We start from the raw sequence: 18,089 nt of genomic DNA on the forward strand, positions 1-18,089 counted from the left end.
ATTTGTTACAGCATTTTGGTATGTTTATCATCTTGAAGGCTTGGCGGTTCATTTTTGGTCTGAACAGACCTTGGTTTACATGAGATATTTGGTCCACCGCTAATATCTGCCTCTAAAGCCCTTCGAAGCACGGTTTGTGCAACGGAACAACAGAAGGGTTACTTATAGATTTTAGCTGTTGGCAAAACAGCGTGGAATTGCAACGTGAGGCAGTTTTTCAAAACGAACAGTTTGTTTATCTTTGGTTTGGTTGCTGCATTTTTTATTTTGCTACGGGTGTGTTTACAACGGGAGGTAGACTCATCCTAAAAGGACATTTTGCTTCACATTTGCTTGGTTGCTATACATTCTTTGGCAACGGGTGAACAGTGGAAATTTGTGGCCATTTTCAGCTGTTTGGACAGATCGTGAAAGGATTGTGTGAACCTATACAAAGGCAACTTTGTTTCTAACGGGAAGCCATTCTCGTTGTGAAATATTGCTGTATCCTTATTTGCTACGGGTGTGTTTACATCGGGAGGTAGACTCATTCTAAAAGGACAGTTTGCTTCACATTTGCTTGGTTGCTATACACTTTTTTGGCAACGGGTGAATAGCGGAAATTTGTGGCTATTTTCAGCTGTTCGGACAGATTGTGAAAGGACTGTGCGAACCTATACAAAGGTAACTTTGTTTCCAACGGGAAGCCATTCTCGTTGTGTAATATTGTTGTTGAATGTTTTTTAAATTAGAACCAACAGGTTCATAAGAGCTAACACCAACACTCATTATACTTTATTTAAAACATACATTTATATAAAAGAAAACAAGCCTTATTAACATATTTCCAGTTGCAAACATTATACACCACATGTATTCTTTTGTATATTTATCATCAATTCAATATTACATAAATCAATCAATTTCTGCCTTCCCTTAAATGTCACACCAGTCCAAACCATTATTCTGCATGTATTGTTCCCACAATTTCCATTTTTTCTATGTGATTTGCTCCTATCCTTTTCTAAGATCCTACTTCCAGCTCAGCTCTTTCATTTTTCTTACACTATTCAATGCTTCAAATACAGTTTATTCAGACTTTGATTTTCATTTCTGGTAATTGTTTTTTTTGGCAGGCACCAGAAGTTAACAAGGCATTGCATGTCTAGACAATTCAGATCCTGTATTGCAGCTCAAAAACCACATTTCCTTAGTTATACCTCGTGTTTACCCAATATTTCTAACAGAGTACTCTATAAGGAATTTTTAAAGTCTGCCAACTCATTACCCTCCTAAAACATATGTTTCCCGCTACCACTTTCTTCCCTGTTCGTTGTGAATTGCTTATCCATTATCTCTTACCAGTCTGTTCTTACCTGCTCTGATTAATTCCTATAGTTATTGTACAGTATTTTATATGGCCTACTGATTATCCCTTTTTAACAACAGCTTCTATTGTAGTTTCAATTAAAAATTCTAACAGAGCAGGTTTTTCACTTAGGATCCCCCTATCCCTTTCTCTTTGCCAATACTCAGATATCAGCTTAGATAGGGAAGGCAGTCTCTTGCCTGCACTCCTGATGTCTTCTTGACTTCTTCAATTCTGTTACCTTGTCCTCTCTAGCTATTTGCTTCCAATACCTTTGTTCCTTTGCCACTTTTCTCCAGTAAATTGCAGTCCCCTTTTGCCTATTCTCTGTACCCCTAATTGCAGTCATCCAAATTGGTAAAATCTTATTTCCCCATTTTTGTGTTGACTTAGTTCTTATAATACTTTCTGCTACTTTATGAATATAATATTGTTTCTGCCTTTTTAATTTCTCCAAATTGTTTGGGTTTCTAATACCATAATGGGAATGGACCCCATTCCTAGGTCAAAGTACGATTAAAGTTCATGAAATTTGTATTGGTAACATATCTAAATATAACTGTAAATTATTTTTATAAGACCTGTTGCTCCTACTACTATTGGAACTGCCTGGGTATTTTTCTTCCACATTGCTCTTGTTTCTGCCTGCAAATCTTAATATTTTATTAATTTATGTCTCTCTGTATGCAAGACATTGTATTCATTGGGTGTAGCAATTTCAATGCTCAATGTTACTTTTGTCTTTTTTTCATGGGCCACTATATCTGATTTTCTGGCATCTATCTTTTGAACTGTTCATAATGGGTGATCCCATGTGATGTAGACGTTATCATTTTCTGTGATGCTTTGTGGTTGTTGGCCGATAATAATAAAAGACAGTGAATGATCGTATGTGTGCTCTTACACTGATGTTGTTGGTGTGGAGAGGTCAAGCGAGGTCATGTGACCATGTGCTTTATAATAAAGGAGGAAGCGAGGGTTGTTCCCCTCTTCCGTTTTTAACCAGATTGATTGCCTTCACGTGTGTTTATTTTCCTCTGTAAATGTATGTTTAACCCGACTTTCTTGCCCTTAAGATGATACTGCCAACAGGTTATGGACCCAGGAGGGAAGTAGGAAGCCGATGGCATAGACTATGTTTTGACGGAGATGAGAAGAATTACAAGTTGTGTGAGACAAAGTTTCTGGGACACCTGCGCTTGCTAGGGCTGAAAGACGCCACTTTGCGAAATGTGCAGCAGGACGCAGAAGATGATGAGAATGAGGAGGAAGGCGATGCTGAGTAAAATGAGGAGGCCTATGCAGAACTTTTGTCCCTCATCATGAGAGAAGCTGCAGACGATGGTAGAGAAGTGCTTCAGATCCTGAGAGACCATTATGCTGGGAAAGGGAAGCCATGGGTAATTACCCTATACACTGAATTAACAAGCCTCCAGAATGCTGCCAGTGAAAGCGTCACAGACTATATTATTAGGGTGAAACGGCCATTACGGCACTTAGAAATGCTGGAGAGAAGTTCAGTAATGAATTACTAATTGCAATGATTTTGAAAGGATTGCCTGAAACTTTTAAACCATTTGCAGTCCACATCACACAAGATGATGATAAGTTGAGCTTTGGTGAGTTCAAAACAAGGTTGAGAAGCTATGAACATACTGAGAAATTTAATGCCAACGTAAGCAATGATAATGTGATGAAAGCGAGTAGCCTTGGGGAAAGAGTAAAAGCAGAGATTATATGCTATGGTTGTGGCCAAAAGGGACACAAGGCATGAGAATGCTGGAGAGAATATAAAGGGCAGAGACAGTGGTGTAGTTTGAGTAAAAACTAGCCACAGGGACAGTAACTGTAGATGAAAGAAGAAAGATAATGTGAAACAAGTAACTGATGCGGATGATCACATATTTGTCTTCAGAGTAAATGAGCATCAGATTTGTGAATTAAAACAGAGAGGATTAATGGTGGACACTGGCGCCACATCACACATAATTAACGGCCTGAAAAAGTTTAAACACTTTGATGCAACTTTCCAACTGGAGGAACACATTGTGGAATTAGCTGACGGGACTAGAACCTGTGGGGTCACATAGAAGAGAGGTAATGCAGAGGTATGGCTGCTAAACACAGAGGGGCACAAAGTAAAGGTGATGATGACTCAGGCGCTGTATATCCCGACGTATCCACAAAGCATTTTTTCTGTTAAGGCAGCAACGTCCAAAGCGGCCACGATCAACTTTAAACAAGGAAGGGACCAACTCATCTATAAAAATGACACCAGGTTTGATATAATTGAGTATGATATACTCTATTATTTAGACACATATGATGAGGAAAACGAAGGTGAGATACATTATAATGCATCTCAGAGCTGTTATGACATTCAAGCATGGCATAAAATGCTTGGTCACTGTAATTTTGAAGATATGTCAAAATTTGAAAAAGTGGTAAAAGGAATGAAAATTAAAGGTAAAGCTGAGAAACCTAACCTAGATTGTGAAACCTGTATGCAAGGGAAATTTGTCCATACTGATTTGGCAGGCCCAATTGAGCCAGCAGCAAAAGATGGATTTAAGTACACTTTAGCATTTACTGATGGCTACTCAGGTGTAATATCTGTCTACTTTCTGAAAGCCAAGAGTGTTACAGTCAAGGTGACTGAAAGATTTATTGCAGATTCAACCTTTTATGGGAGGGTAAAATGTATCAGATCAGATAATGGCAGTGAGTTCATGTCAACAGATTTTCAATCACTACTGAATAAAAATGTTATAAGACACAAAACATCAGCACCTTACTCACCCCATCAGACTGGGACAGCAGAGAGAAACTGGAGAACACTGTTCGAAATGGCAAGGTGTATGCTGATAGAGAGTGGACATATGCAGTAATGACTGCTGCTTTTATTCACAGCAGATGTTATAACAGGTGTGTGGGGCAGACCCCATTCTTCATGCTAACAGGAAAGAAACCTGATCTTTCAAGGATGAGAGAATTTGGATCAGTGTGCTATGCATACAGACAAGATAAAAAGAAGTTAGACCCAAGATGCGATAAAGAGATTTTTGTCAGATATGATAAAAACAGCTCATCATATCTGGTCTATTATCCTGACACAGGAAGGGTCCTTAAACACAGGTTAGTCAAGTTCATTACTAAGAATGTAGCTGAATGCCAGATTCAGACAAACCCATAAGTGATGGATGAACAATGCCCCAGGATTCCAACTCCTCATTTATTGATACACTGGAAAGTATTAGGGTACAACCCAACACCCTAATAATGGGTGATTTCAACTACCCCACCATTAACTGAGAAAACTACTCATGTAGCAAATCTTTTGCTCAACATTTTCTGGAATTCATAAATTCCAACGCCTTGGATCAACTTATTCACACCCCCACCAGGGGCAGCAATATCCTAGACCTGGTCATTACCAACATGGGCAACCGGTGTTCCACACCAGAGGTCAATTCCTCGTTGGTCAGATCCGACCACAAGCTAATCACCCTAGACATCCACATCCCGCCCCCACCCCCAATTAGGGAAACCACCGTAAAAAACTTCTCCAAAGCCAACTTCACACTTCTTAAGACAGAAGTGGCAAACTTCATGACACCCATGCAGATGAACAATAGAGGTATGACTGCTGAATCCTACACAAATGCACTTTATAAGCACTTACACGAGTGCATGGATCATGCTATCCCTAATAGAACCATGATGCTATCCTCCAAGAAAAGGAAGCCAATCTGGTGGTCCTCTGCCATAAACAAACTCTACAACAGAAGAAAGAAACTGTTGCAAAAAAGAGTAAAATCCCATGACTGGAGGAACTCCCTGGTCAACCTCAGTAAGAAGCTAAGATCCCTCATAAAATCCTCCAAAGCTAGTTATGAAAACAAATTTGCCACTGACTCTAAAGACAATCACACAGCATTCTATAGCTATGTCAAGAATCTCAATGGCAACACTCAGATCTGCTCTCAGTTACAGCACAATGGCACTAAATATACAGAACCAACTGATATTGCCAACATCCTGGCAGATAGGTTAAGTGCTAACTTTATCCCCCTCTCACCCCCTAGAGGGCCCATCTCTATACTGGAAGAATGCAAAGTTCCTGTAATCATGGCTGCACAGGTAAAAAACACACTCTCCAAAGCCAAGAACACAGCATCCATGGGACCTGACAATATCCCAGGCTGCATTCTACATGAACTACAGAATAAACTGGCACCCTACCTAAGTACCATGTTCAATATCATAGCCTCACCTCAGGCTTTGTACCCACTGAATGGTGCACCACGATGGTTATCCCACTCCACAAAGGGGGAGCCACGACGGACCACGGGAACTACCGCCCTATTAGCCTGATGAGCCTGGTCTGCAAGGCCATGAAACATATCATCATGGAACTCCTAAACAAAGACATTGGTAATCTCCAAACTCTGGACCCTACCCAGTTTGGATTTGTAAAAGGCAGATCATGTCTCCTAAACCTGATTGACTTCTTTGAAGCAGTCACCAAAGCCATAGATGAGGGTAAGGTGGTTCACACAGCTTATCTAGATCTCGCCAAGGCTTTCAACACCATCCCTCACTCTGGAATTATAGATACGCTCACTAAACTAGGTATAAATCCCTATGTCACAAGATGGGTTGCCAACTGGCTCATGGACAGATCCCACACTGTGAAAGTAGCAGACTCCAAATCCGACTTCAGACCAGTGACAAGTGGAGTACCATAGGGTTCAGTCCTGGGTCCTCTCCTGTTTGGTATCTACTTCTCTGAAGTACAGGCTAACACAGAAGTTCTTTGGCTAACAAAGTTTGCAGATGACTGCAAACTAGGAGCCATAATCAAAACTCCTAATGATGTGGACATACTACAAAAGGGCCTCACTGAGACAGATGCCTGGTGTCAAAGCCATGGCCTGAAGCTCAATGCCAAAAAGTATATTGTCATCCCCTTTGGTAAAAACTCTGTACCCATGAATTACCACATAGCTGGTAGTCTACTTAACGCCGAAAATGTGATGAGACCTTGGGACACAGTTGGACAGTAGTCTCTCCTTTGATAATCACATCACCACAGTGGTCAGGAAATCCTTCTACATGGCTCACCTCATCACAAAAGGTTTCTCATCCAGAAAAAAAGAGGTCATTGTTCCCCTCTACTCACACTCATTAGACCCATTATAGAGTACACTGCCCCTTTTGGTATGTACCTCATAAGACATCTACAATAACTGGAAAGGCCACCGAAATACCTCACAAAGAGGATTACTGGCCTCAAACAGATGCCCTATGCAGACCGTCTCAAAAAACTCCAGCTTTACTCCATCGCATATCGCCTACTCAGAGGTGATCTCTGCCTAACATACAAAGCTATGTCAAACCCAGAGCTGTTGGACATGCTCCACTTAAAGAAATCCCAATCCCTCTGAGCTACACGCTCTAGGGAACCTAAACCTTGTCACCACAATAAACAGAACATGCTGGAGGGATAGATTCCTGTCCCAGAGACTTCCCATACTCTGGAACAGACTACCTATCTACGTCAAACAAAGCTCCCGATTAGCACTCTTCAAGAAAAATCTTGATGATTGGATGGGAAATAGGAAATTCACCCCAGGGATCACTTCTGTGCTCTGCTCAACAGGAGCAGAGGAAAATAATTTTCTTGGGTGGTGAAAGCCAGGGTACATTTTTGACTAGGTTTATATAGGCCCTAGGGCCAATAGCCTAGTACCTACCTATGAAACTATGAATTATATGAGTTGATGATCTCATTATAGCAGCTAGTGACAATGAATTACTGAATGATGTAAAAGAAATGCTCAAAGCTAAATTTAAAATGAAAGATCTGGGAAAGCTAAGACATTTTCTAGGCATTGACTTTACCCAGAACAATGGTGAAGTAAAGATGAACCAAAAGAGGTACATCACAAAAATTCTTGAGAAATTTGGTATGTCTAATTGTAAAGTAAGAAGTACCCCTTCTGAACAAAAACCAAACTTTGAATGTGACAGTGATCTACAGACCCAAGAAAATATTGTGAGCTTGTGGGTAGTTTGATATATGTTATGACAAGCACGAGACCTGATCTTAGATGGATTGTAAGTAAACTTTCACAATATTTGTCACAATTGAGTGAATCTCATTTAACACTAGCCAAACAGGTACTTAAAAGGTATATTGGACAGAGAGCTGTGTTACAAGAGAAGTGAAGAGAAATTTCAGCTTGTAGCATACAGTGATGCAGATTGGGCAACAGATCAAAATAATAGGCATAGTACAACAGGTTATTGCTTTAGCCTCAATAGAGACGGGCCTATTATTTCATGGAAATCAAAGAAACAACAAACGGTGGCTTTATCTACATGTGAGGCAGAGTACATAGCATTGGCAGCAACAACACAGAAGAGTTTCTACCTTGTGCAGTTGTTGAGTGGAATGGATGGAGAATGCAAATGTGTGCCAGTAACAATATTTGAGGGCAATCAAGGAGCAATCGCTTTGTTGAAGAATCCAGTAAGCTGACAGAGATGTAAACATGTTGACATTAAGTATCATTTTGTTAGGTCAGCACTTAAAGATGACAAACTAAGAATTGAATATTGCCTGACAATGGACATGGTTGCAGATATTTTTACTAAACCTGCTACGAAATTGAAGATTAAAAAGTTCATGTATTACGTATTTGGAATGTGAAGGAAAAGTTATCCAAAATATGTTCTTAAAATGTATTTGTATACAGCGTAAGAGCAAGTGGCGGTGTTGGTCGATAATAATAAAAGAGAGTGAAAGATTGTATGTGTGCTCTTACACTGACGTCGTTGGTGTGGAGAGGTCAAGAGAGGTCATGTGACCATTTGCTTTATAATAAAGGAGGAAGCAAGGGTTGTTCCCCTCTTCCATTAACCAGATTGATTGCCTTCACGTGTTTATTTTCCTCTGTAAATGTATGTTTAACCCGACTTTCTTGCCCTTAAGATGATACCGCCAACAGTGGTGCATGTTCCACTGTTTTTCAGCTGTTCAATACCATAATGTTTGCACAATCCCCAGTGCAACAGTCTTGCCACATTATTATGCCTGTCAGTATACAATCCTTCTGCCATTAGTATGTCACAACCAGCAATGAGGTGTGCGATTATTTCCAATTCTGTTTTACAAAACCTACATTTGTCAATGGACTTTGTAAACCAAAGTGTATATAGCCTATTATCTTGGGCCGCCAATATTAACTTTTCATCTTTTGGTTTGAATTTGCCTCTCCTTAACCATTCCTGCGTTTGATCCTAATCAGCATGAGGTTCTTGCAGAAGTTTTCTATACTTGCAACTATATTTATGCATTTTCCACATTTTTTGCCTTCTCATCTGATCCTTCACCTTACATTCTTTCTTTTGTTTTTTTGGCACATACATTTGCTGCCTGATTTTTATCTACTTCTGGTTTGATTGCAATCCTGCTTGATGATATGCTTCTAATAGACGTAGCAGGGACGTCATCTTAGATTTATTCTCCTCATGCTTCAAAGAGGTCAGCAGACATGTGTGCAGTCCCATGATTGCAGATTTATACATGTAATCAATTTCAAGGTGGCTCGTACCTCCTTTGGAATGGGGAATATATAATCTCGGTATATACCGATTTTTATAAATCATTTCGTGAGCATGAAGTATCCTTCTTGTTTTCCTGTCTAATCTATCCAACACATTTTGGGGCCATTCAGTCACTCCAAAACTGTAAGTTAGGACAGGAAGGGCAAATCGGTTTATAGCTTGAATTTTGTTCCTAGATGTCAACGTTGTTTTCAGGATTAATTTAAGTCTTCTAAAATTTTCCTTACTAAGTTTTATTCACATTAGTTCATGTTTTATTGTTCATCCTTCGTCAGTTCCCAAATATTTATACACTCCTTTTTGTTCAAGTTCTTTTCTATCACATTCTTGTCCTAAACTGATGTTCTCCTGGTGCTGCAATTTTCCTGCTTAAAGGTTGATTTTGCACATTTATCAAGACCAAATGACATTCTTATATCATTTGAAAAAATGTTGCTACTTGCATTTGTGATTTCAGTTCCTCATCTGATGAGCTATACGATTTTAAATCATTGACAAAGAGAAGGTGTGAGGTCTTTACACTTTGTTGTTTTCTAGGAGCCAAATTATAGCCATGGCCTAATCTAAGTAGGCAACTTAAAGGGTTAAGGGCAAGACAGAATAGCAAAGGTGACAGGGAGTTACCCTGGAATATCCCCCTTTGAATTTTTATCCCTGGAATAATAATTTGTCCTTTAACATGGCTTAATTACAAAGTGGTTTGCCACTGTTTTGTGGCCACTGTAATGTAGTTGATCAGTATAGGGTGTATCTTATACATTTTAAGTACTCTTTTATCCATGAATGTGGGATACTATCAAATGCTTTTTTGTAATCGATCCATGCCATACTTAGATTCTTCCCTTTTTTTACAGTTCTGCATTATGACTTTATTTAGCAACAGATGATCCTTTGTTCCATATGACTTTCTTTTATTACCCTTTTGCTCTATTGCCACGTCAGCATCAATTCTGGTATATAGTTTATAAATCGTCGGAAGGCAAGTTATTGGTCTATAATTTTTAGGATAACATGCAGGTTCACTCTTAAGTAGGAGCATTGTTTTTCCAGTTGTTATCCAGGTTGATGTCTGTTCGGGGTGCACATTAAATAGTTCTTACTAAATCTTCATGCAAAAATGTTAATACTTTTTGTCTGACGTTAGGTACTGCATCTGGGCCTGGGGTTTTCCATTTGGAGGCTTTCTTAACTTTATCTCAATCTCTTTGGCTGTTACCTCATCCCAATTTATATCATGTACTTTTAAACTTCTTATTCTTTCTTTTACTTCTTCTATCCATTTAGCATTGTTGTTATGTTCCACAGGATCTTCATAGATATTTCTCCAAAATGCATCTATTTCTTCTTTTCTTGAGTGGTCTTTCAATTCCTTTTGCCTTGTTTCCCAATTCTTTATAGAACTTTTTGGGTTTATCAATAAATTGCTTATTTTGTGCTTTTACTTTATATTTATGTGTGTATCTTCTAAGTTTTTTCTGCCCGTGCTGAGATTTTTAGTTTATTATTTGCAATAGTACACGATAGAGCTTAATCCATTATAATACTGCGCATTGCTTTTATCATGTCTATCTTTCTGAGTATTTTTGTTGATCTGTTTCCTCTTCTATACTCGTCTAACAGTGACACTTCTTATTTGCTTTATAGTTTTTTCTATTCAATACTTCCATGATGGTATTCGATTTTTTCCCCTCCTTTCCTTTACTATCCTGTGTTCTTGTAGTAGAATTTTATCTGTGATTAATTTAGCTCCACAGTAAAACATCCTGTTTACTTCTGTTATAGCGCATGAATCTCTATGGACAGTCCTAATTACTGTGTTCATTTGTTTTATCAAACTTTCTGACTTTTTGGGTTTTATTGACTTTCTGCAGTCTTTTTCTTTAATTGATCTTAATATATCTATCTATCTCTATTAAATCAAGCAACTCTTCTCTTAACTCATTTTCTTCTAAACTAAGGGCACATTCTTTGTTCTGCATTTCCTGCGGGCATTCTATAAAGAGTTCTATACATCTTCCTGTGGCACATTCTCTTTAATTTCATCCTGTGTCATCCATTGGAAACTATCTGGCCTATCACTCCTCAGCATTGACTGTGTCAGAGTTGTCACAGTTTCAATACTCTGTATGGCTGTTGTTATTCTCCTTAAGGATCTCCATCCAAAATCCCATGCTCTCCTTTTTTATTGAATTCCTTCACACTTCATCATCATCCTTTTCCATTTTGAATTATAGCTTTCAGCTTGTGTTATGTATATCAGTCTTAACTGTGTAGCTCTAAAATATTCCTTTAAATCAGGTAATTCTAAACTGTCTTGTTTATTGGAAGGATCAACTTATCCCACTTGACCTTTGCCCTTTTCACCTCCCAGTAACTAAGTAAAAATTTATAACTGTTTTTGATTTCAGATGCTAACCTACGTTTATGCAGACATGCAGAAGTGTAACGCCTGGGGCCGGTACTATGAACCAGTGCCATTCTTCTACTGACACACCCACCAGGTGGCGAGATGTATGACACACACACCCCTCCCTCCTTCCCCAGCCATTCAGGTCCCGTTTCTGTGTCCTGCTACCAATCCTCCTTTAACATATTTTATTAAAAAAAAATGTCTTCTTTTAAACGTTAGGAAACAGTTGTTACAGTTTATACCTGCCTGCATGGAGCGCTTCAGGACTCATGTTTTAGTTAAAAAAAATAAATTATTTTTAAACTGTAGCAAACTGCTTGCTATAAATGTAGCAAACAGTTGCTAAGATTTATACCCTGCCTGTACAGGTGGTACAGCACTCTGGTTTTAGTTATAAAAAGTTTTTTTAATACTTTTAACCAATGTGACAAGCAGTAGCTATAGTTTGCACCACACACAGAGCTCTACAGCACTGAGGTTTGACTGCCAATGCAATATTGACTTTTAAAAATTGGTATTGCAATAAAGAGCGATTAGGATTGGCTGATCTTGCCCCCTCCATTACTTTTCACCTGGGGAAGTTGCACCTCCCACTCTGCCCTAGCTATGCTACTGAGTTCATACGTTGCTTTGGTAGATCTAATAGTATTTTTCAAGTTTTTTGTAATACTTCTGATATTATTCTTAATATGAGTTTGTATATATGTTGTATAGTTTAAGGGGGTTCATTTTTATTGTAACATTTTTGTGTTTGTGAACCACCAGATTATTTTTTTTGTTTGTTTAAATTTCCAGTTATATTTGCATCTAGTTCCTGACTGCCTGTTCAATACATTTATAAAGGTGGGTATAGAACTTCTTTGTGAAGCAATCTGTTGTATTAACATTGGGGCTGATACTGCTATAAGTGAGTTTTTAAACTTCTTCATAGAACTTGATGAGGTTGGCATGTTTGAAATCATTGAATTCTGAGATAGTGGTTTAAGGGGTTTAGAGATTTTGAAAAACACTAGTTTATGATCCAACTTATTTAGAGATGGAGATTCCAATTGAATAGTGCATACAAACATATATGTTTTATTGACCAGATCTACAATACTATTTCCTCTAGTGGGTTTGTTAATGATCTGATCCAGAGAGCTTCTGCTAATGAAATCTAACAGTTTTTAGGCATATCCTGTGCTCTACTTATTGATAGTTAAAGTCTTCCAAAATACTGGAGTTCTTGTTTATGGGAAATTCGCCGTCTGTGTAGGAGCTTTATATGATTTTCTGGGGACATATGAGCTGATCTTTTCTTCTGTTTAGCATGATTTGGAATATGATGAGTTCAGTTTGTGGGTCTCTTGAAATCTCTCTGGAGGTGATATGGTCCGTAACAAAAACACTACTGTCATGACAGTTGCCATCAGGTCTGAAGGCATCATAAGTATAAAACCAGATATGGAGAAAATGCTTTCTATACATTTAAACTAAGTTTCATTAATTATACAGATTGGAGCCTTATTGGTGGGCAGTTTATTGTTGAGACTCCTGGCACTGAGCAGCTCCACCTTAATGTGATCCTGCTTTAGATTTAATATGTTTGTTACGTTGAGATGTCCACTAGCTGGACTCTGCCTAAAATGCCACTATGGGAATAGCACGGGCTTTAGCCAGTGTGCAAAATCACTGGAATCAGAGGTGCACACCTTTGACAAAGCAAGTCGGACTTTCAAGCATCTGGTTCCATGCTGCTACAGATTGGATGTCCCTACCAACATCAACTATTCAGCCAATTGTTGAAGCCAATCATCTTTTCTTTGTATCTAGACATCATTCTTGGGGAAGAAAGGAATCCACTCATGGCCAGTGTCTTGCCTGCATTTGTGACATGCATGAAAAGCTTTGGCAAGTCTTTCTGCATATCCCTCAGTGTTCTTCACCACAAGAGTAATTCATTCCCCTCTGATGTATCAACATGTCATAGTCGTATTTGTCAGGTGAAAGGATCTTAAAGACCTTTGTTATATCAGAAGTCCTGGCACCAGAAAGACAACTTAGTGTCCAGCCTAGTGAGTGGAAAAGCTGTGTGCCTGATTATTAAGACACCAATCACTAAACATTTTTATTTGTTGAATGATCTGGTATAATAGATTAGAAATTATTTGACTCTTTCTGGCTTTAAGTTGAAGGTGTGCCTGAAGATGATGTAGCGTTGGATTTTTGCTGAAACATAGTGGGTCTACGAGGCTGTGGCAAGGATTTTTTAAATCCTCAGCATAAGACATGCTGTTTTCGCTTAGAATAGCATCTTGTGATAGTGTGTTGCTGACTTTAAATATTTACATGTCTCACAAACAGAATTATTAATGGTGAGTAATAGATTATTATATGTGATGATAATGCAGTTATTACACTGTGTTTGAGGATGCCAAGTGCTATGAGGCTGGTAACAAAAGGGAAACAAACAGGATGGATTTCCATTTTTGTCCAGAGACTCAGAGAATTTAACTTGAATTATCTAGGATACTATATGTGGCTAAATACTGCGGTGGTGGTGCTGAGGTAGCGTTGTCGCCTCACAGTAAGACGTCCTGTTCGATTCTCAGCTAGAGCGTCTTCTGTGTGGAGATATGCGTGAATGGACGTACCTTCATTGAAGGTTGTGCGTCAGAGCTGGCAACTCGGCACGTAATAATCCACTGCCAATCATTAGCGGACCGGAGTTCCGCTGTGGCGACCCCTAACTGGGAAAAGCCGAAAGACACAACAACAACAACTATATGTGGCTAAATACCATAAGTTATTGTGCTATATTATGGAGGAATATAACTATACAAGTATTTGTTTTATTTATTTTTATGAAAGGGTAAGTATAGTGCCTCCAAAGAATAAGGATATGTAATTAAATGAGGTAGTTAAGATTTGCTGGCAAGGACACACTCCCTAACATGGAGTAATTATAACCTTAAGTGGATGAATGGGAATGTGGTGATATGCATTTTTTAATTCCAAGGTTACTAGAAAACTCAAACTCGGAAGAAGAGGTAACAAGATTGTGAAGTGAAAGCATTTTGAACTTTGTGTCTTAAACTGATTCAGGAAAGAAAGATCCAGAACTGGTTTCCAAGAGTTTTCTTTCTTTGGCACTAAAAGCATTTTTGAGTAAAATTCTTCCCTTGGCTGAGGAGGAGGAACAGCTTCTATTAACCCCTGAGACAGCATGGAAGACAGGACAAAAGTCCCTTATATAGTTATTCAGATTTTTTTGACTATCCTTTGTTCTGGGGGGTCTTGCTTTCTTTTTGGAACCCCTCTTCCATTGCTTTTTAAATGTATGTTTACTAGCATTCTGCTGAGACTGTTTAATTTGCTTCTTGCCAAAGTTAGATGACAGAGCAGAAAATCCTTTGGAGAATTTTGAGAAAGAGGACTGAAAATTCTGATAGATTCCCCAAATCAGCTTACCTCTCTCATCACACTTTTTGATAACCTGTGCAGCAGGGGGTCCAAAAACTAAAGCTCTATCCAGGGAGAAGTCAAAATTTGTTTTTTTAACATCTTCTGGAAGGTTCTGAGAATGCATCCAGGCAAACCTCCTTAAAACAATACCAGGGGGAGCAGCCCTGAAAGTAGTGTCTACAGAGTCATAAACACATTTCAGGCAATGGGTAATGACTTGGGAAATGGAAGAAACACATTTACGTAATGTAGATTTTTCTCACAAGAGAAAAACATTGAAAAAACATTCCTCATACTTTAACAATTAGACAGGATAAACTTCAGCATAAGAGCGTAATTTAGCATTTTAAAAATCAAAGTTGTAAAAGCATACACTTTTTTTCCACAAGCTTATCAAGAGCTTTTCTATCTGTATCAGAAGGAGATGGATTAGAATTTACAAAATACTTGGAAGCAACTGGATTTACCAACGTTATAGCTGCTGGGTCAGGTCTCAGATTAGTGTATGAAAACTTGAAAGACTGAGGAAATTTACTCAATCTACATGCTTTCTTAGTAGCAGCAGGCTGACTGTCAGGGAAATGGCAAGCTGTGACAAAAACTTCCTCCAGTGCTGATAGCACACTGGGAGGACGGGTAAAGGTTCTGGAAATTCCACTTTCAACAAATTGTAATATTTTCTCTGGGACTGAGAAACCTCAGTATTCTCCCACTGAAAACATTCCTCATGGAAACAGTCTCATAGAAAGAGAATCCCCTCACAGTGATACTCAGATGCCACACTCTCATCAGAATCTATGTCAGAAACCTGAGGAGAAAAACTGCATCTGTCCTTTTATAATTTCCATAGAGATTCAAATTCTTGAACCTTTTCAGGGAAAAATGAATCCTTTCGTCTTTTACCAGAAACTACCTTACTAAAGGGTTAATGAATACATTACTCTTATCCTGAGTAACTGACACAAGAGAAGATAAACATTTAGTTTTCTATCTCTTTTTGACAGGAAAATGAAAACAAATGATCCAATATTTTTTTACAAGAAACATATTTATTACATTATCATGTGTGACACAGACAATCTTATATTTATATAAATGAAAATAAATCATAGCTGCACAATCTCAGTTGTAAACATTATACCTTACAAACTTTGAGAACACAACTGTAGCTGCAAACATTATACATCACTTTTAATATATCCAGTCATTGTCAGTCAACCATTGCATAGCTCATTCAGATCCTGCCTTCTTTTAAACCTCATTCCTCCTCTGCATGTATTGATCCAATGTTTCCCTTTCTTTCCTGTGTAATTTACTCCTGCAGTTTTCTAAAGATCCCAGTTCCAGTTGCTTTATCTCTGTTACTATATTTGTTACTTCTAGTAAAGTTGGTTTAGACTGTGATTTCCATTTTCTAGTTATTGATTTTTTGGCAGACATCATAATTAGACTCAGGAAGACCTTACTACGTCTAGTCAATTCCAACTCTGTATTATAGCTCAAAAATCATTTCCCTAGTCGCTCCAATTTGCTCACCCAGCATCTCTGACAGAGCAGTCTGCAGGGAAACTTTAAAGTGTACCAACTCATTGCATTCCCAGAAAATATGTTAAGAGTTACCAATTTCTTCACCATCACATCTCCAGCATTTGCTGTCTACTGAGGAAAAAATCTTTAGAGGCTGCTTGGGGTATAGAAATGTCTATGTAAACAGTTCCAGGTAAAGATCCTAAATCTTCTAGATTTTGTTATCCTTGTTTCTTTGTGAGTTGCTTATCCAGTCCCTCTTCCCAATTCTTCCTAACCTCTTCTGATTGATTATTATAGTTATAATGCAATATGTTATGTGCTCTACTAATTATTCATTTCTTAATGGCCACTTCTGTTCTAGATTCTACAAAGAACTCTACCAACACTAGTCTTTCATTTAGGACCCCAATATTTGTTTCTCTTTGCCTGTACTCTGAAATCAGTCCTTGATATGGAAGGCAATCTCTCACCTGCATTCCAAATAAGTTCTTAGCATCTTCCCATTCTATTACCTTTCCCTGCCTAGTTATTTTCTCTTTTTTATTTGGTTCCTTTGCCAGTTTTCTCCAATATATTCCCAACCTCACTTGCCTATTGTCTGTATCCCAAATTGCAGTCATCCATATCAGCAGAATCTCCTTTCTCCATTCCTATATTGTCTTAGTTCTTAGAATACTTTCTGACACTTTATGACTATAATATTTTGTATAATTACTGTTCTCCTTAAAGGTTTGCATCCAAAATCCCAGTCTCTCCATGTTACTTGAACTTCCCCCTTGTTTCTTCATCATCTTTTTTGATTTTGAGTTATAGTTTTCTGCTTGTACTATAGGAGCCCTAACTGTGTAGCTGTGAAATACTCCTTCAAATCGGGTAATCCCAATCTGCCCTGTTCTATTGGAAGAATAAGCTTATCCCACTTGACTCTTGCCATCTTCCCCTCCCAGATAACATCCTTTAACTCTCTATTAATTACTATCTACAACTTCTCCTCTGGTTGATAAACGTATGCCTGACCTGTATACAAGACTAAAGGGACTAAAAACATTTTATCTGCTTGTATCTTACTATCAATATCCATATAACAGGGCTTCCATTTTCTCAATTTTTGTATTATCTTTTTTTGGTCTCTTCTCACAAACCCTTAGCTGCCACATCAGTATCATTTTAATCCATACTCCTAAATACTTCATTTTATCATGTCCCCGTAAGTATGAATATAGCTGAACCAATTTATATGTGGGTACATAATTTATTGTTATTACTTTTGTTTTGGCTTCATTAATTTTGTATCCGAAAAGGCGTGAAACTGTCTCAGCATGTTCCACAACACTGTAATGTCCCTTTCTGGTTTTGTCAGGTATAAAATAATATCATTTCCAAGTAGAGCCAGCTTCTCTTGACTACCATACCAACTATATCCTTGAATTTCTGAGTCCCTTATGTCCCTTATTTTATTTGCCAATGGTTCTAGATATAATGCAAACAACAAAGGGGGGAGAGGACACCCCTGCCTTGTTCCTCTGCTCAAGCAGAGATTATCAGAGAAGACCCCACCCACTTTAACTTTTGCCTCTGATCCCCCTTATATCCTCATAATCAGCCTTATATTTTTTTCAGGAATGCAAATGCTTCAATTCCTTTCCTCATAAAGTCCCAACTCACTCTGTCAAATGCTTTCTCTGCATCAAGACCCACCAACAACACTGGTATTTTGTATATTCT

General features: G+C 38.2%; 1 protein-coding gene across 1 annotated transcript in view; it reads left to right on the plus strand.

Annotated features, from left to right (window-relative positions):
- LOC122792408 (kinesin-like protein KIF28P) overlaps positions 1-18,089 on the plus strand; it is a 1,102,337-nt gene that overhangs the window by 544,398 nt on the left and 539,850 nt on the right. The window lies entirely within an intron of this gene.

The sequence above is a fragment of the Protopterus annectens genome, chromosome 1.part2 (genome assembly GCF_019279795.1).
Source record: "Protopterus annectens isolate FY-2018-M chromosome 1.part2, PAN1.0, whole genome shotgun sequence".
In the NCBI taxonomy this organism is placed as follows: domain Eukaryota; kingdom Metazoa; phylum Chordata; order Ceratodontiformes; family Protopteridae; genus Protopterus; species Protopterus annectens.